The sequence below is a fragment of the Eleginops maclovinus genome, chromosome 13 (assembly GCF_036324505.1).
Source record: "Eleginops maclovinus isolate JMC-PN-2008 ecotype Puerto Natales chromosome 13, JC_Emac_rtc_rv5, whole genome shotgun sequence".
NCBI classification, from domain to species: domain Eukaryota; kingdom Metazoa; phylum Chordata; class Actinopteri; order Perciformes; family Eleginopidae; genus Eleginops; species Eleginops maclovinus.
The window spans coordinates 16,627,248-16,648,819 of record NC_086361.1 but is presented as its reverse complement, the minus strand read 5'-3'; the positions used below and the strand labels follow the sequence as shown (position 1 = coordinate 16,648,819).

Below are 21,572 nucleotides of genomic sequence, written 5' to 3'. Positions count from 1 at the left end.
TCCAGACGTGTCCCCCTGCTTAAGCCAGTACATATCCAGGCCCGTCTGAAGTTTGCTAGAGGGCATTTGGATGATCCAGAAGAGGATTGGGAGAATGTCATATGGTCAGATGAAATCAAAATAGAACTTTTTGGTAAAAACTCAACTCGTCGTGTTTGGAGGAGAAAGAATGCAGAGTTGCATCCAAAGAACACCATACCTACTGTGAAGCATGGGGGTGCAAACATCATGCTTTGGGGCTGTTTTTCTGCAAAGGGACCAGGACGACTGATCCGTGTAAAGGAAAGAATGAATGGGCCATGTATCGTGAGATTTTGAGTGTAAACCTCCTTCCATCAGCAAGGGCACTGAAGATGAAGCGTGGCTGGGTCTTTCAGCATGACAATGATCCCAAACACATCGCCAGGGCAACGACGGAGTGGCTTCGTAAGAAGCATTTCAAGGTCCTGGAGTGGCCTAGCCAGTCTCCAGATCTCAACCCCATAGAAAATCTTTGGAGGGAGTTGAAAGTCTGTGTTGCCCAGCGACAGCCCCAAAACATCACTGCTTTAGAGGAGATCTGCATGGAGGAATGGGCCAAAATACCAGCAACAGTGTGTGAAAACCTTGTGAAGACTTACAGAAAACGTTTGACCTCTGTCATTGCCAACAAAGGGTATATAACAAAGTATTGAGATGAACTTTTGTTATTGACCAAATACTTATTTTCCACAATAATTTGAAAATAAATTCTTTAAAAATGTGATTTTTCTGGATTTATTTTTCACATTCTGTCTCTCATAGTTGAGGTTTACCTATGATAAAAATTACAGGCCTCTCTCATCTTTTTAAATGGGAGAAGTTGCACAATTGGTGGCTGACTAAATACTTTTTTGCCCCACTGTAGGTGGAAATATGGTAAAAAATCTGTCACTGAAAGTGTAAAGAATGTATTGGCTTTCCTTCTCCAGAAATCACTGCTACCAGAAGGTTCACATTCTTAGCTATAACAAATCATTTTGGGTTAATCCAATAAACGTATGTGTGGAGACATACCTGTCAAATGTAGATGACGATACTTATGTTGTTGTCATCCTGGGAAGATGACTAACGTTTCTGAGTAGATTGTGTTTGTCCACTCCTCTCCTCCTTTCCGTTGGTTTGTTTGCAGATCTCCTGGCTTTAGAGATGACAGCCTCATCAAGTTTCTCACTGTTATAATGTGTTATAAGTATGCAGAAACATGTACAGATTTTCCTGTGTTTGTGTCTGTGTGTATTTTGTGATAAAGGCAAATAAGTGTTCAATTTGTATTCACGGGAACTGCAGACAAACAGCTGAAAGTGTTGTTAGTAAGTGTATAGACAATATTGTGCAACTTAAAGACAACAATTAGGAACACTTCCTGTTTTCAAGGTACTCAAAAGCTGTTCTGTTTTGTACATCACCAGCTATCTAAATGGTAAGGCTGACTACCAGGCCTCAGATTACCTGCTAGGTGAGTACTTCATGCTCTCAGTGGTCTTGGTGGTTTTTATTTGCATCTTTCAACACACCTTCTTTAAAAAGCAGATCATCAAACATGTAAAGATAATACATGAACAATGGGCAAGATTGATCTGAAGTTTCACTGAATAAACAAGGAGTATGGGTGCTCCAAAACCAGCAATAATGAGATAACATGATGAGTTTGAGCATCTGTTTTTTTCTCGTACCAATTATTGTAAAACGATTTAAGAGAGACTTCTATTAAAATGTCCAATGTTTTCATCTGACTTGGTTACATTACAAAGTCTACTGAGTCATTTACAAAAGCAGATCCTAAATATCCAGCATGTCTTTAGTTGACTTCAGTTCGCCTACACTCAAAATCAAACAGTTTGATACAAAAATTCTGTTTTCATCTTCAACAGAAGGGGACAGTGTGTCTGCCCTCACCTTACAGGTGCCCCTGTGGAGTGTTACTCACCAAAATACAATGTGTATATCCTTGATCTCAAACACACGTGATGAGAGCATTTCCTTTCCCATGAAAACTATTAACAGTTTTTCCAAGTATTTAAATTGAGCTTTGTTTACATCCACGTTTAGTTGCCTGTATTCTTCTTCTCGCTTTTCTTTGCAGATGGATATTTTGGGGTGTTACCGCCACCTGGTGATCAGTGGAAAAGTGTGACACCTGCATGGATGCACGTGTTAAACAAAATGGGGACCAACTAGTAGAAAAACAGCTCCATGATGCTACTACAGGTCTAGAAGTCTTCTATTAACCTTTACACATAAAGGTAAGGTATGTACGAACAACTGAAAACAAATAATGGTCCAGTAGGCCAGATCAAGTTTGAGTGTTATAGGAAAATTGAAGACATTTTGTGTTCAGTAACAATTCTATAGCGGATAATATTCATTCATATTTGTTTTGTTTCTTTTTTTGGTGAGGGGAAGAAGCGAATGCAATTGTATGCCACATAGAAATTGTATGCCACCTAGGCATACAATTTCGCAATTTCGCTTCTTTCCCTCACTAATCTTTTTGGATGAATTTACTTTTTAGTAGAAGAAAAAAACTGAATCTGCCAAGGTATGATATCTGTAGAGATACACATCTACAGGAATGGATTTAAGATGGTAATATAATCACTGAAATAAACTTCACAATTCATCTTTCGACCATAGGCTGCTATATTATGATATGACAAGGAGAAAGATGAACAAAGAGATTGGTTTATCAACATATTAAACGCTAATTTAACACATTCATAATTCACATACATAATGAGTTGTATCAAATTACTAGCTCATGATTTCCCATTTATGGTGTTTTCTTTACCAACGTTGTCCAGAAGTGTCCAAACCAAGTGCACACACACTGTGGAGAGGCTGCCTCCCCCCGTTGTGCGCGTCTCTAACACACAGACCGAGATAAGGCGAGGAGGAGCTCCACCACACACACGCTCATTCGCGTAACCGGGAGGCAGTTAGACTCTCTTGGATTACCGGGCAGTGAAGTGTCACCGCTCATACCGGCTACAGACCGGCGCCCCTCCACCGCACCGCCGGTCATTAATCCCTCTCATAAAAAGGAAGACACCTGGGCAAAGCCGCGGCAGTAAACAGCATTTGATAGATTTTTAGTATGGGTTTTATCTCCGTGGATGCAGAGAAAAAAGTTTTTTATTGACGCTGCGTTAAAAAGGAGAGAGTCAGTCTCCGAGAAGGCACCGGGCTTCTCCTCAGCATCTGTCTCTTTCACTGGGGCTGCTGTTTCTAAAATCTGTTCAAGTGAGGTAAGTCACTGACTGGGGATTTATTTTCTTCTTATTAACTTATTGAAGTTACTGTTGCTGACACGATTAGTCTGCTAAATTGGGGATTGCATTTTCAGCTTGCCTGTCAGTCAGGTTAAATCCCTATTTGCTTTATTTTGTGACAGATTTTTGGGACTGGTAAAGGAGAAATGTGCTCCTCATTGCACGGGGTGATGCTGACTGTTGGTGCAATGTGAATTGGATTTGTATTTCCCTGTCTTTGTGTTTTAAGGATTATCATAATTGTGATTTAAGGATTAATATTATTGTAGCCTGTATGTGGTGCTTAAATCTTAACACCAGCTAAGCTCAAGATTATTTAAAGCAATGCAAAATGTGAGTCATACTCATGTGCTGTTGTCTATGAGTCTCTATTTATATGGCTGAAAAACTCAAGTGAAGGCATTCTGGTAAATTCAGTAACCCACATGGTATTTAAAATAAACCAATGTGCAGATTGGATACCTCTTCGTGAGTCAATGCAAATGCATTGAGCTATTTTCCATACTAACTGCGCACACAATATCTTCTTATCGAGTCCTCTTTGCAACCAAAGAGATGTCAATCCTGTACGGCACACACATTCACACACTCACGATTTACACGCAGAAAAATGATTGCGTTGTATCCACACTGGACTGGACGTTCCTGGTTTTCTTTAAGAAAAAACACAGAACACAACTGGAGATGCATCTGCTGGGTTTGCAGCATTAATTATATTTTTGAAAGGTTACACATTAAGACTCCCACACGCACACAAAACAGCAGTCACGCACCATGCAATTCACAAAGGTTGACATGCATACACCGATTAAAAGTCAATGCATGCAACCTTTCTGCACTTGCTGTATTAATCATAATGCCAGACTTAAAGGACACAGCATTGGTGTAGAGGTGAGGCTTACACTGCTTTTTGCTTTGCTCCCAGAAAGAACTGTTGAGTTTTTGTGTGTTATATTTCAGTCAAATCCACCCAGGACTTTATCTCCCTTCTCGTCTCTGTGAGAATTTCATGCAATCACCCTCATATTGATTGTATAGCAAAATTGTGGAAAGGGAAAATAAGCATTCCTTCATGGACCCATCGGCCTGCAAGCCGGAAACAAAATAAGTCAAAATCCTTGCCGAATGCTGCGTGCCTCTGTTCAGTCTCCAGTTGTGGAGGACACGGTGCAGAATGCTGAAGTGACAGCTTTGAAGATGTTTGTGGCTAAATTGGGATTCTTCTTTTGGGGATTCCTTGGCGTTTAAATAACCGTGTTTAGAGTAATGGCATGTGTCATCTGGGGGTTTGTTAGAGGCTCTGGTGAGTGGAGCTGATATGACTGCGAGAAATGAGAGCCTCTCAGTATGTACTGATCTGCAAGTATTGTGCACTACAGACGAGGACAAGAATAGCAACAAACACACAGAGAGGATGTCAGAGAAAGGGAGGTAAACAGAAACAGCAGGCTATAAGACAGACACAGATGAAGTGATACATGTAGACAGGCAGGCTGAGATATGTGCAGAGCCCCGCAGTGAGTTGGGCTGGGTTGGCATCGTGTTTGGCTGCTTTCTGAGTGTCAGAGATAAGTTCGTCATTCATCATACCACACGCTGTCTGTTGGTCTGGTCTGAGACGGGTGAGCGGGCAAGCCAGCATGCAACAAATTTTCTCCACGTTTCAAGGAGCAGCAGCGACAGGTCTGCTTGGGAGTATGAAAAAGGAAAAGCAGGCCTTTGAAGGGACATTGTGCATCGAATTCCAAAAATATGCATGTGAGACATCAGTGGCTTCCAAGGGTTTGAGAAAAATGTTTTAAAAATGAATTTGAATGGGAAATGGATAAACAGGTGAGATACACACTTGTGCAGCGTCTTTGTGCTTTTGTATCGTAATCCTCCGATGCGGGGATGAGGGCAACAGCCATGGGAAAACACTGCACAAATGCAAATACACAGCTGTATGCACAGCTTCAGTTTCACACACACACACACACACACACACACACACACACACACACACACACACACACACACACACACACACACACACACACACACACACACACACACTGAGTCACGCAATTAGGTCCCATCACTCAGGGAAGGTCAGCGACTATCTTCTGCTTGTTCTTATTCCTCAATATTAATCAAGCTAATGCCCCATGTTTTATTCATAGATACATGCAATGACCCGCAATGTCCCCCTCTCTCTGTCTGGGCATCCTAATCGTCGTGTTCATGAACAAGACGCTCAATTAACTCCTGAAGAATTACTGTGAAACTGCTCCTGCTCGTCTCTTGGAAAATCTAAAGGAATCTAGAATGATGTGAACTAACAGCATTGTGGTTCAGAGTTGCCAATGTTGAAAAGCACTCTCCTTTGACTCCGAGCTGTATTAAGCTTGTCGGATAATACAGACAATTTTGCTGTCATGGCATCTACTAGTTTACATTGGCAGTGTGTCAAACCTCGAAAGACGAGCTGTTTGGAAATGTTCGGAGAAACTGCATCATTTGGACTAGTGCTGAAATGTCACACTTAAGGGTTCCCGTGCTAGCAAGCCATATATCATGCTCAGACTGATCCAAGGGTGTGGTGTAACCTTTTCCATTAGGACTATGTTGACAGAGCCAGAGGTCAGGCTTTACTTTTACATGTCCTGCTGCCATAGACCCGTGCACAGCTGTGTGAAATGATAAAGACATTAAAAAGTAGCTTGAGACACTCAAGTTGACTTAGCTGAAACTATTGAGTGAGCTGGATTGATTATAGGGTGCGATTAAAGTTAAGTGTTACACTATGTGCAGCACAGCTGGAGCCATTTCACACTCTGTCCATCCTTCAGGTTCACCTCTCAGCCTGAGTCAGATCTTTTTCAGGAAAATGCTATTGTTTGATCATGACTTTTCACAAAGACAAAGGGATCTGCTGTTGTAAAATTCTATTTCACTGTCATCTGTTGCGGTTGTCTCTGCCCCATTAAGCTGTTTACCAAGTGCAGGCTGCACGAGTAGTTTCAGAGTACTAGAAGCTTGCATTTAATTTGTGCTCACTGAAAACGTCAGGAAAAAGACGCACATGAAATAAAGGAATCACAATTGTCTTCATGTATTTTATGCACTGATACATCTCCGGAAAATGGTCAACTGCAGCACTTCATATGGTTGTATCAATAGGTGGTGCTAGAATAGAGTGAATGGTTGATGGCTCAGTAAACAGACACAACGGAGACATAGTTGAGAAGACCCATGCTGTTCAACATTGAAGCCTCTCTCTCATGTGGGCTGAAAGGAAAGGCCAGCGGGGTTGGCAGTAATTAATGTAGCTTTCCTTTTCCCTCCGAGGCAGTGTGTGTGTGTGTGTGTGTGTGTGTGGTGTGTGTTGTGTGTGTGTGTATAAACATAGTAACACATTCTATTCTGATGGATTAACGTTTTCAGATTTTCTTTTATTTGTGTTTCCACCTATATATGATATCCTTCCTTCCTCTAACACCTGAATTAAATTTGCAGCACTGCCACAGCTGCACAGCTAATGGCATAACGTGCTCCCTTACTTCCTTGATCGATCGGATGTTCCCTAACTGAAATAAAGGGCATTTGTTAGCACAGCCGAGGAACGTGAAGTCCCACATGACACTTTTATTATTCCCACAGTGTTCATCTTACTGGTTTTCCTTATGGTAAACATTGCATAATAGGTTTAAAACACTGCAAATGTTGCTGGTGTTATTATAACTTAATGGATTGATGCTGTTTGATTGGTAAGAGACTCAAATAGATGTCAGTCTATGGGTCAGACTGATAAAAGCATCTTTACAGCTGTTGAATTGGTCTTTAAATGTAAAATAAATTCTCCAGAAGGGTTTGTTAATATCCACCAGGCTAATAAAGCTTTTGACTTTTTAAAGCTGACATAATATTCTGTTTATGTTTAGGTACTCCTTGCAGACAACAATGAACATTACTCTGCTCTTTGCCAAATGGTTATTGCCATTTGCCATATCAATTGCGATTCAAAAGCCTCCCTTGAGTGTGAAAGCAGGGGAAAACATGTCACGGCACGTTCCTAAGGGTAAAATCATTAATATATTACGCAATGTATTTCTCTCACACAGTCTTTAATCCCATCTTTATCCCTCTGGATGACATTGACAGAAAATTGGACAATCACAACTGTATAAAATAGCCAAGTAGCATGCTAATTTCTCACACTTCCTTTCCCCTGCTGTCAGAGCAACAAAAGAAACCCTCTATTTTTTTTCCCTTTTGATCTCGCTGGTATTTGCTACTCATTGAGGGTAGTATTTTTATTTTGCTCAAATTTGCTTCCATTTTGATTCACTTCAACATCTGATGTATCTTATTTCTTCTTCATAGTTTCTATAATCTTATGTCTTAGTTCTTTTTTAACTTTTACTATTTTTGAATGATACACTGCTCTCCCCGATTTGATTCAATGTTTCCCTGTCTCTGCCTGCCTTCTCGTCTCTTCATCTGCGTCCTCTGTTGTTGTTCACAGTTAATTGCATTCTCTGTCACTTGTTTTTGTTGCTCATTTTTCTTTTCCTTCCATCCTCCCACTTTTGCTCTAAATCTTTTCACCTTTTCCCTCCTGTGTTTCCTGAGGGTTTTTTGTTTCAATACCTGAAAGCTTTCTGTCGCTCGGGGAGACGCAAAAGTCACTTTGAGTCGCTGACATAGAAGTGATGAGCCATTACATTTTGTTCGACAAGTTAAAAATATGATTCTTTAGATAATAATGTTTCAAGTTGGACTGGTTGAAAATTCAAGGTTAAGTTTCTAAATAACCAAAAGGATGATTCGACCTCTCATATTGTCCCCAATCTTCTTCGACATAAGCCATCACTTCCCTGCCTTTCTGCTTCTGTTCACCTCAGATCTTCCTTGCTGTTATACCAGTCAGGTGTCCAGATTATCAATCCCGATAAGCTTGTACTTTTTTTCATAAATACTGACATTTAGAATGACGCACAGGAATATTTTTGGTTCTGGTTTTGCAGATTTGGCATCAGCACTGAAGCATCTGCAAACTTGCCTGTAGACTGTCAAAAAGAAAGCATAGATAGTGATCTTTTTATTAATGAGAATATAAGTTGCTGACCACATACAGGAGAAGAAAGAAACATGTTAAAAACAAGCATGAAAAGATCATTGCCATCAAGCTTTTTCTTGCTTTTCAAAAATATTATTATGACCATAAAGAAAGGGTAAAGTGCTAGTCTGGTTCTTGATGGTTACAACATTTATTTCCTAATTGGTTTAAAGGTATATTTTTGCTCCCAGACAATAATTGGCCTTTCAGTTGTATATTTCAGATTAAATAAACAAGATGTAACATGTTAATTACTTTGCTTTAGATGTGGTGATATGCAGATTTTGATTCAATGATTCAAGAATTCTTGAAGCCCAGGGAAAAATCTAGCAGGAGCATCAAAGGTGCACCAAATACCTTGAGAAGACCCATGCTGTTCAACATTGAAGCCTCTCTCTCATGGGGGCTGAAAGCAAAGGCCAGCGGGGTTGGCAGTAATTAATGTAGCTTTCCTTTTCCCTCCGAGGCAGTGTGTGTGTGTGTGTGTGTGTGTGTGTGTGTGTGTGTGTGTGGGTAATTCTGACTTATTGCAATATGCCCTACCGGACTACCAGAACACTCATTGATTTCCTTTGCTGTTCAGCTCTTTTTCATCCTCATTTTTGGCTCTCACTTCAAGCCTCTTTATGACTCACAGGGTCAAATGTAATACCAGGTGCATTCACCCCCCATTATGGTTCCCGTGATTGATTTGTGGCACCCAGGGAAAGTCGATACGCTGACTTTGGAAGTTGATTTTTTTTTTCCCTTTTCAAACACATTTACTTCCTTTTTGTTGGTCTCTGATTTTTTTCTGGAAATCTGGAGGTTCATTTTCAAGGTGGATGTGACCTTGAAGCCGTTTGAAAAGCACTAAATGTGACTATTTATTTCCATGCGATTGTGATCACAAGGCAATATATTCGTCAGCTTCTTTTACAGCCTCAGTAAGGATGTCTTTATCCATCCATCTATCCTGGATTATTCCTAAACGTTACCAAAGGAGACGTTACAGATCTGACGTCCACAAACTCCAGAGCGAGGTATTGGAATAAAACTCTTGCTGTTTACCATTAAGGACTGTGCTTGCGTGGCAGACGTGCTCTTCAGTGAAACAGTAACAGTGAGTCAGAGCAGAAGAGCGCTCCGGGCGGACTCTTTTCTGAGGGTCTGAGAGGGATTCAGGGGCTTCAGAACGAGGCTTCAGGGGCTTGTTGTGCAAAGAGAGAGTGATTTGCGGCATAACCACCATGTACCTAAAAATCTCCCTGCTGCTTTACTCTTTTTCTCCTTTTGACACTGGCTTCTTTTTTTCCTTTATTTTATATAATCTATTCAGAAAATAAAAGTGTTAAAAGTTTTCCTGCTGTTCTTGTTGTTATAGCACCCCTCTCTCTCTCTCTCTCTCTCTCTCTCTCTCTCTCTCTCTCTCTCTCTCTCTCTCTCTCTCTCTCGGTCTGTTTAAAGCATGTAGCACCCAGACACAGCCCACTCCTTGACCCAACGGAGCTTAGAAAGAACACTGTGCCCAGAAGGGAATTGTAGTTAATGCCTTTCGGCTTGAGTCCAGCATCGAAATACTTCTTTAATTGCTTCCCATAGCTGTTAGCTGCAGTGTGCTTCCTCTACAATTGTCTAGTGATGCAACTGGGAGTGAGCGATGCAAGACAAAAGGCAGTATCCTAATGGGATCCGTATTGCAGGAAGTTCCACTTTCACAAACTTGGCATTTTCTGTCATTCAATTCTGATCAGTTAATATAATCCCTTATACTTCATTTGTGTTTTACTTTACTTTTAAGCAGATTTGATGTATGGAAAAACCCAATTGCAAAAATCAGCATCCCCCAGTTTGATAAAAGATGTTGTGGCTTGTGTCCATGCACATTTGTGGATACCTTGGCTGCCTTCATTATTCATCTATCTTTTTTTCCCTGCCCGATCGCCTCAGTGACTGACAGAAGATTTAAATTCTTTTAAAAATCATATTTAATGTGGAAAGAAGAGCAGTGGTTTGGAGTGGGAGGCCTTCTGAGAAAGGGTTCTACCTCACTCTAATAATTGAGAGCATACTGTGGAAGAATGCACTTTTTTATTTCTCTAGAGTTGGAAAAGCAAGGCTATCTTTAAGATGTGAATTATGATGTGCAGATGGAGAAGGGGGGAGGAGAGTGCTGAAGAGTAAGTCACCTAGAAGAGAGCGCAGGCCTCGGCTCAGCCCATATGTCACTGTCGTCTCCTCACTCACTTCAGAGGGAGGCTATCCCGTTCATGCAAAAACAGAAATGTTTGAAATTTTGATTTTAAAATTACACATGGAAGCAACCTTATAGAAACAAGAGTTGCATTATCCTAAATTTAAACTTGAGAAAGTTATCTTTGACTTTGATTGACAATAATAACGATTAGGACATAATGAATAAAGTCGCAATAAAATAGTTGGTTTTGTGACTCGTTTTCTACTACTTTATTATTATTGAATTTGTTCAACCGTATGAATCAATTAAAAACAAGTTCAACACAGTCTTGACCCATGGCTGTGATATGAAGTTTTATTAGGATATATTTATATGCATTTGATTTTTTCTGAAATCCCAGAATGTAAGAAATTCTTTATTTTAGTTAGATGAATCCAATATATGAATATATATGTATGTACAATTGTTTTGTTATTTATATGTATGTCTTTGAGTTCAATTAAATTGTATCTCTAAACTACAGACACTGGAATGGCTGCCATACATGTAGAGATAAAGATAAAGAAACATTTTGAGTGGTCTCTTAATTTCTTCCGGAGCTGTATATATATATATATATATATATATATATATATATATATATATAATATGTAGAAGAACAATAAAATTGATTTTTAAATGACAGCATTATGATTGTAATGTAACCCCAAAAGCTGGAGTTAATATAATTATTTGTACTGTATATTGGTAATAAGTTACTTTAAATTTGTGGTTTAGCAATCAAAAACTAATATTATATAATAATTATTAACTTACAAAACACAATAATAATTAAAATAAATATATTATTTGTCAATTATGATCCAATGAGATCACAACTTATTACAAATCAGTAATGAATAATTAGAAGACCAATCGTAAAATTGCTTACTTATTTATTCTAATAACAAGTTATAATATTCCTAATAATTTTGACAATCTTTTTATTGATGTTAACTTCATGTTTGAATCATAGCAGGTGCTCATAGTTTAAAACTCAAAAATTGTGTATTAGAATGTAACTATAGATGAACCATAGAAACAACCTCGCTGTTATTCCCGTTTCATTTTGTGAATATTGTCAAATTTGTTTTAAATGAAGACAAATTTCAATGACTTAAAAAACTAAAAAATAATAATATATATATATATATATATAACTCCATTGTTTTATTTAATGATGAATACACACGGCCCCGGCCGTGGCGCCACTGGCTGGGGCACTTGCACCGTACACCGGCGATCGGGGTTCGATTCCCGACCCACGGTCCTTTCTGGATCCCACCCCGACTCTCTCTCCCACTTTCCTGTCCCTCTCCACTGTCATATCTGATTAAAAGCAAAAAGCCCCCAAAAAAACATCTTAAAAAAAAGAAAGAAGATGAATACACATGTGGCCTTTTGGCACTGAGTTAATATGATGATTTGGTAACTCTTCAGTCAATCACATTTAAATTACAGTGAAATGTTTGTACACAAAGCAGCGTGGTGGTGGAAGCACTCTATAGGAGCATGTCCTGCTAAAACTTCACCCTGATCGTTGTAATTGGTTATTATGAGGCTCACGGTGACAGTAACGGTGCAGAACATCAGGCGCTCAGTCTACACCCCTCCATTGATTAGTTAATAGTGGGGCAATTTGCAGCGTGCTTTGCTGCACGGTCAGACTCCTTCTGGCCTCTAAATGGTTGCCATGAGCATGGTACAGATAACGGTAATGGTATCAGACAGAGACGAAATGGGAGAGTCTCTTCACCTCTGTGTGTGTGTGTGTGTGTGTGTGTGTGTGTGTGTGTGTGTGTGTGTGTGTGTGTGTGTGTGTGTGTGTGTGTGTGCGTGTGTGTGTGTGTGTGTGTGTGTGTGTGTGTGTGTGTGTGTGTGTTATACAGGAGCATGTGGATTGGAATAAAGCCAGCAGCACACATTCCCTCTCTTCCCATGTGCAAGAGAATACCTTCTGACGCTGCTGATAAGGACTTGTGCTGTGATTTAAACTACTTTGAACGCACCAACTAAATGAATGCACAGACATATCAGATGTCCGGTGAAAGCTATTAAACAGATTTCCTGCTTTCTATTATTTATTTCACTCTAAGACAGATCATTGAAACTGAAAGAGTGAGCGTAAGAGCCTGAAAGACTGATTACTTCATCCAGAGTTATTCTTAGATCACTGACTTCAATCTTTTTCAGACGTTTTAATAAATGAACCTTGCAAGATATTGCATAACAATGACTTTTGATAAAGTATCTTTGGTTCAGTTTTCAAGTCGTTACATTCATCATTAGAAAAAAATAGCTCAAAGGATTTTTAAATGTTCTGCCAATACTGCGTGTACCTGACACATTTTCCTTAAAGCAATATGATTGATAGATTTGGATAGCTGACTGCCTGCAAGAAGACACACACACACACACACACACACACACACACACACACACACACACACACACACACACACACACACACACGTCATCTCCTCTTTTGGCCCTGTAATGAACTGAAAAACCAAATCGTTGTAATTGTACTTTTTTTTTTTACATGTATCTGTTACTTTGCTGTTTTCTTAATTCATCTAATTGGTTCAAGAAAAGCCTTAAACTAAATAAATATAGATATATATTACCTTTCTGCCTCTGAGTGTAGCATCATCACATGTAACAGTAGAACATCTCATCTAACACTTGCCAAAAAATGAAGAAGCATGTTTAGTCTTACTACACATCACCCATTTTCCCAAACATTTGGAGGTTTAGGTTAAATATCTGTACTGCATCTCAACAAATCGCACCATTATTATCCGACTGAACAAATTCCGCAAGTTAAGGAGTCGGCAATTTGCACATGAAATGGAGTAGTGTCCTTATCACTTCTGCTCTGAACCAGTCAATAATCCCTGCACTGCTAAAGCCAGCTTAATGTGGTTCTACTGTAGGTGCCAGGGCATGACTGATCAAAGGGTGTGGAGGAACTTACCCCCTCCCTGCCACTAGTCGATAAGGATTGCAAATGCAGTGAGAAAATATTGCGTATGGGGAAATGTAAGCATAATTTAGAAAATGGTCACAGATACAGTACTACATGTTTAATCAATGTCAATATATTTTGCAAGTCTACAGTTACCAGAGCAGCTTTTCTCAAATGTATGTCCTTGCATTGGAGAACTCCAATCTTTCCATCCTTAACACATTAATTAGATTGTCTTTTCAAGGACAAGAAAATGTCTGTTAGTGATTTGGGAACCTTATCAACTGGGCTTGGTTTCATTCCAGGCAATCATGCTCGGAGAGCTGCACTCAGGGTTGCCATTATCTACATGCCACCAATCAGAGAAACCTTCCAGCCTCGTTCCTTCTCCCCGACACTCGCCAGACGATGATATCCGGACAAATGTATGAAGTTAGAAATACCTCACTGGTTGTTATTATGGGGTTCATTCATATACAGTTGAATAGTTGGCTTGGTTTAGTGCTGTTCTGTCTCAAACTTATGCAAAAGAGCAAAAGTCTTCAACAGATTATTGTTCTTTGGTTAGAAATAACTTGTGGTGTGCTGCTAGAGGAAGTCAGCATGTGTGTTTTCTTCTTTTTGTGTGTGTGTGTGTGTGTGTGTGTGTGTGTGTGTGTGTGTGTGTGTGTGTGTGTGTGTGTGTGTGTGTGTGTGTGTGTGTGTGTGTGTGTGTGTGTGTGTGTGTGATGAAAGCCTTATTTTGACGTTCATTTGAAATCACCAGCTTGCATATTTTAAGATTCTTTGCATCAAGAACGGAAATTATAATTTGTGTTTTTTGTCTTGAAATCTATTGATACTACTCAAATATGTATGTTCTTTAGATTGTAAAATATGTAAGACACCTATATGACTCTCATTAGCATATATTCTATGAGTTTCCTGAGGAGTAGGTTTTTCGCCCGCTCTGTGTAATGATTTGACATTTCAGAATGTCACTTTTACAACATTGGTGTTTTGTTTGCATCAATATAAGCAAGAAAAATGTGTAATGGGCATTGGTTACTCATTTATTCAGTAAAAAATGAAAGGCCAAGTGGAACAAATGGAGTGCTTTACCCAATGTGGGGGAAAATATTGATGGTGTTTGCATTTGTTAAATTGTCCCACATGAAAAGAGGCATCATGAAAAGGAGAAAGCATGTTTGATGGTCAGCAGAAATACAGTAGCGTGGACAGGTTTTATTTTTGCTATCAGCCTTAATGTGAATAGATGTTTTTACTTATGACAACATTTGGAAAGCAACTTTGCTTTGAGAGAAATAGAGATGTTTGTCGTCAGCATAGAAATGAATAGAGAAGTTTTCTCCTGAAACAGACCCCAATCATTTTGTTACAGTAAATAGAGGCTATATACAATAAATACGTTGCTATATATTCTAAAAAAGTGACAAAATGTCACCCTTTGGATTAATTACACAATTTTCAGTACGTGATTTATGAAAGCGTTTAAATATAACAATCTATGTATTCACATAGTTTCATTTAAAAGAAAACTGAACGTGTATTTTTTTTATAAACTTTATGCAAACGACAGCAGCAGTAGAATAGAGAAGGTGGGGCGAAGTGGATGCTGCATAATCGAGCAATTGTTCTTCAGTTTGTTTGAAAGTGAGGGTTGTTTATGTTGTTTTCTAACGTGATCATATCCATCACATTCAGAGAATGAGTGCTTACTGAGATGTGATGCTATAAGAGAACAGCTAAAGTAAGTTCTTCCTCTTTCTCTCGCTCTCGTTCTCTCTCTATTAATCTATCCTTGACACACACACACACACACACACACACACACACACACACACACACACACACACACACACACACACACACACACACACACACACACACACACTGGCAATGTGTTCATATAAGTGTTAAGTGGGTTGTAACACTTTGGAATTTAATCACACACAAATGCAGCCAGTAATACATTTACAAGCGCATAATTATAGGTACACTCAGGCCTAACTTTACACGCACACACACACACACACACACACACACACACACACACACACACACACACACACACACACACACACACACACACACACACACACACACACACACACACACACACACACGCAGACTGACTGACTGCAATCCCCCATCATTCACACTCACTCTCACACAGCCTGAAGAAGAAGTGCTCGATAATGAAATGCACAACGGTCTTCCTCCCCTCTCCTCTTTTTCTGCTGCTTCCCTGTCATCTGTCATTTGCATATAGTTTATTTGAGAAAATAGGTTGGTTTGATCGAACTGTCGCATTTGTGTGTTCTTATACCTCATTCAGCCTTCTTTAAATGCATGTCCTTGGCATCATGGGTTGTGTTTGTGTGTTTGAGTGTCAACACATGTGATATTTACAGTAGTGTAGATGTTTTGCCTCCTGGAGAACTGTATTGGCATAGGGAAATGCTTCCTGGATTACTTGAAAAGGTTTTTCCATATCTGCTAAAGATTTCCCTGTCATGAAAACATGGTTGTAAAAAGTTAACACAGAGCTTCGGTGTTTTGAATTCTGTCTTTCTGTGCATGTTTCTTTATTTTGCAGTCTTATTAGATCATGGAGCAATGATATGCCCTCCAGGCCTCCATGAAATGATTGTGCTTTGTGTCTCTGATGGGTTTTTGCTGTTCCAGCTAAAACAGAGCTATTCCTGTCAACTCTTTTTGTAATTTCCTCCCACCTAGACAGATGTATCTTCAGGAAAAGGACTCCATTCACATCCCAGAGCTATCAGTCGTTCCAATAAGTGGTGATCAATTTCCCTTCAAATAGGCCTCCTTCTTTGTGATGCTTTCTGAACAGGCTAGTTTGAGATTTGGATTGGGAAGCAGGATTAAGTAGCATTTTCCCTTCGGGAACTCTGATCTCGTCCACTAGGATCAATTGTCTGTCTGACTGTGACCGTTGATCCAGAGGGGCTTATCTTTTACGCTTGATTTTTATCACCTCTGCTCTGCTACTGGTTCTACAAGCTGCTCCCTGCAGCCATGTTGAACCTCTTTTACATACAGCTCTGTGCAAGTACAGTTGAATTTTGATCCCCTTTAGCATTTAGAAATGACTTCAATGTGAGGGTAAAACATTTGCTCTTCTTCACACAAATAACCTGTAGAGGGCTTGAACAGTCAAGAGTGGGCTTATGGCTCCAACCGGAAGGGGAAACTGTGGGAAAAATTTGAATTCCCCAAATTCACCTAGCAGCACCTTCTAGGCTCAATAATTAATTTTATTCTGCAAGAAAGTTTCAAAACAACTTAGCTGTCCTCTGTTTTAGGAATGAGACAAACAAACGTCATTGGTTATTTGACAGATACACTCTCAGTGGAATGTACAGAGGAAATGAAGAGGAGGAGGGAAAGGAAAGGTTGCCAGATGAAAGGAGTTGATCCCTAGAAAATACCCTCCATTCTGTGACAGATGTCATTAAGCATCTGGAGCTGTCCTCACTGCCTCTGAGAGGCTCCAAGTATAGAGTGACACTTAATCGGTTCAGGAAATAAACACAAACTTTGTGGGAAGACGTCAGTGTCGGGGAGAGAGCTGCTCATTCGAAGGAACAAAGTCTGTGCGCATAAACAGACTCCTTTGTTTACTGCTATCAGGAGGAGGAAATGTTATTCAGGGGTTATATAACGCAACAGATATATTCAATTAATCTGACAACACAGCTGAGTGGTCTCTGTACTTATTGGAAATCCTGTCATGTTCAGTGAAAGTCTGATCTGCAGGTGCATTTGGTTGTAAATGAGCTTCATAAACCATGCAGGATGAAATGTATACTAATGTGCTTCAAATATGCAGTTGTATACTGTAGGTCATTATTCTATTGTTAGTTACTGCTTCAGATTCCCATATAGCAAGTATTAAGGAAAAAGATGCAGGTTTGCATTGGAATCAATAAACAGCTGTCCCCAAGATTGCTTATTTTTAAATGATCACATGAAATAACAAACTAATATTTCAAGTTGCAGTGAAAGGGAAAAAGTTCGGCACATTTTGGCACAACGCCGTTCTGCGTCACCCACAGAGCAAGTATAACACTGGCATGAAACTAAGTCTATAACAAAACACCATTTCAGCAGCAACCCTCGGGAAGCGGTGACATTAGCATGAATTAATCACTTGTATGCAAATCAGCTGAATCTTCGAAAGCAGCAATCTAACCAGTGTTTTTCTTTTGTTCGTCCCGATGAAACATTGGCTGATGCTGTTGATCATCTGATTATGATATTGTGTAATGATGTTGATTGGCAGATTTGCTGCTCCCGGAAAAATAAAGGCAGGTGATTGTGTAGAAGTTTTGCTGTTGCCAAAAATAGAATAGAAAAACTATTATTAGGCGTAAAAGAGAATGAAGTTTGTCTAAACCTGAAATAGTCTCTGATAATAAACCACTTTTAATCAGCAAAATCTTCAACCATCGAAACAAATACTACATTATTAACAAATGAGAAAGAATCATGAGAGTTTGGGATCCTACATTTCCCACAATGCAACATTGGGGCATCTGCCTTAGCTCTGGTAAACCGAACTTCTCTTAAAACCCACACCTTCTAAATACGCTGTGGAGTGCCCCTTTAAAAGTCATTCTCTAAAGTAAAGATAGGAACTGGATAAGTGCCAATTATCCAATGTAATTGTCATCATCTGATATGTGAAGGTGATTGATGATACAGTTATGTGTATTTCACATGTTTTTTCATTGGGCAAAGACCATTTCTTATGGCATTGGTAAATATAAGGGAAGAAGCTTGTGTGAATGAACCAAAGCTGATCAGACAGTGGGGTGGACTGCAATCAGATGGTTTAGCTGTAAATTGGTCTGAGGCAAATGGGGAATACTGGGTATCATGGTGGTCCCTTCTCAGATTAGTACAAAGACCACCATTACTGTAACCTATGAGGCAAGCAGAGAAGGAGAAGTGGGACGAGAGGAAGATCAAAAATCAAAGAACAGTGGGTGCAGGTCCTGCCAGGATGCATATGGAGCATGTAATTGAGTGCAGGGAGGAGTTTGCTTTTGGCGATCAAGTAAATCCTCCTGACTTCAGTTATTAGTTTAACTAAGCTATATATATCTTAACAGATTACTGCTCGCAAGTCCAAAGGTGGGAACATGATCACCCAACTGCAATTCCTTCCAGCTCTAAATCACCACTTTTATTTATTTTTTACGGTCAGACAACTTACTGTTTTGTTTTTACATTTAGTTTTGGTTGAGTCTTAACTCTCTCTTAGCATTGTTTTCTTTTGCTACATCAGGCAGCTGTTCTCAGTTCGAAAACCACTGCACGCTACCTGCTCAGCATCAAACAGCATACAGTCAAATTACACTAACAACATAATGGAGCATTTAGCTTGACATTTCCCTGAGGAGATGGTGGAGACTAAAAACAGAGGAAAAAAAGGCAGTAAATATTAGACTTACATTCATCAGGCGACCCAAAAGACCGAAATGACCATTCAATCGATGCTAATGTTGCATTGCATCTGCTGGATGTGTAAATATCAACTGTTAGCTGAACAATTCACCAAATAATTTTAAAATGTTGTATTTCAATGTGTTCTAGTTTCTGCTGCCACTGAAGAGCTTACAAACCACACCTATTTCCAATGCCAAACGGACCACATTAATTGATTCAATGCAGCAAAATAATTCCTGTGCTGAAATGTTGACGAGCAAGTTATGGCTCTCTAGCCTGCATTTTCTTGTTTTTGGGACTCAAAATGCTTTTCCAATTAAATAATTATTTGTGCTTCAGAAGACATATAAAACAGAATGAGAGTTCAACTGTAGAATACACAAAAAAACCGTTTCCAGACTTGTTCCAGACAAATCGTTTGTAATGGTTTAGTATACGACCGCACACAGATTGGTTCATTCCATCGATCTCTATTAATTCCCAAAACATAGCGCTGAATCAAAAAACCCAGCATTTTGAAACTACAACGATGCCAACTTTAGGCTCATCAAGGGACATTACCGAAATGGAAAAACCGTGTTCACGATGGGATGTTATACCTCACAGTAAAAGAAAACACATTATCCCAAGATGCATGGGCACACCTGAGGTCGTTAACCGCAGTTGAATTATTAGCTGTTAGAATTGAGAAGTAGCTGTGAAGCTTCCAACCTGTTCCATGTAGTCATAAAGAGGGAAACAGTAAGACGGCTCCCATTAGTCTGCCTGGCAAACACTAAATAACACCAATTTAACATATCATGTATGTAAGACCTTGAACGGAGTCCATACCAGTAGGAAGAAAAATGATGAGATAATTTCAACCAGAGTTTAATTGCACTGTTATGTTTCCTATCCTAATTAATCCAACCAATCTCCATCTCCCCTATGTCTGCCTATTTAGTTTTTAGCATAGGAAGTGTGTGGGCTGTCATGGTGTTAGAGATCAGGTATAAATCAACTGTTTACACGGGGCCAGGAATAGTCTTTTTATTACAGGCGGCTTGTTTTGAACAGCGGTAACACTGGGGAGCACATTGCTCTCTGGCCTCAGCGCCTCTAACCATATTCCTGCCACTTCACTGGTGAATAACAGGCTGGATTTGAGAGAGGTGCTTGAGTTCGAATGCTGAAGGCAGTATAGCTTCTTTAGGGTGAGCTGCACAAATTTTGTCCAGGGGTTAATGATTGGTCAAATTTTAGACAATCTTACAGTACGGCTTAACGATGCATAACATGTAACTAGGAAGATTGTGTTTGCAATTAAACTGCTGAAAATGAATCACATTATGCTAGAGGAGAACGGTCCAATCAATCCAAACTATGAAGGCTTTGTGTATTCAGATGCATCTTAATTTGTTTACTCATCATGCAGATGAATTTCCCTGTCATAATCTGTTTAGTCTTCCACTGGTCAACCATGAACATATTCTTGGGTTGTTGATTCTAAGACAGTAAATCCACATCTGCAATCATTCACTCCAACAGGGAACTACACTAAAATATTTCCGTATCACTAAATAAGCCGCTTTGTCTTCGGCGTTTACAAAGGAAATCCACATAGACTTCATGCATTTCAAATCAATTATTCAAGCATTAGCAAACAAAGACCCTCACTGATGGACTATAAATGTTATCATATTGTTCAAGTGCTGAGGCGTTCCTAACTAATCGACTGAGAGGCTATTTGATGTGCACTTGAAATCAAGGCCTCATTTGGTTTGACTGAAAAGCAAAAGCAATTAAACATCCACTAAATTAGTCAAAGTCAAAGTCCACTTTATTGTCAAAGTTTCCACATGTGTTATACATACAGAACATTGAAATGCCGTTTCTGGCAGTCCCACAGTGCAAATATAAACAAGAACATATAACAGATAAGAGGGTATTAAAAAAAAAGGGGGGGGGGGGGGTAAAAAGGGGTATACAGAAAAAAAACGAAGTAATATATACATATGTTCGACACAATCAACACAGTTTGACGGTAGTGCAAGTAGTTCTTTAGTGCAAAAAAATACTTTGTGCAAAGTACATTTTCAGTAGCAGCGGAGAATAGAAGTGACTGGTGCTGGATGAGGGAAGGGTGTGTGAAGGAGGGGGATTAATGTCCTGGTACATTTAAAAAGAAATACATGCAGAAAAGTGGCAAATGAGACACAGAAGTGCACAAAAGTAGGTGTTTATTTTTCTACATTTGGTTTAAAGGCATGCTATGCATCAGCTGAGTTGGAGCCCATGGATAAATACAATATAAATGCATTAGAAATAAAACACTTTTTTCAAGGCAGAGTAATAAGTAACTACTAGTTAGTAGGACTTGGTTTATTACTTTTAATTGCAATGGAAAATCTTAGTTATTACATCTTAATAATAGCTCGTAGTTAATTGGTTAGGGACTGCACAGTTACACTTTCAGGGATGAAAAGGTGTTAAAACTAGGATGATTATAAGGGGTATGTGTTTTGGGAGGGCAGGAAGGTT

The 21,572-nt window shown here is 39.3% G+C and overlaps 1 protein-coding gene across 1 annotated transcript in view; it reads left to right on the top strand.

Moving 5' to 3' along the window:
• The first annotated feature begins 3,069 nt into the window (after window positions 1–3,069).
• The window catches only part of calcr (calcitonin receptor), a 50,652-nt gene continuing 32,149 nt past the window's right edge, over window positions 3,070–21,572 (top strand). Inside the window, exon 1 of the mRNA XM_063898400.1 lies at window positions 3,070–3,266. The gene's annotated coding sequence lies outside the window, so the exon portion shown is untranslated. The remainder of the gene's footprint in view (window positions 3,267–21,572) is intronic.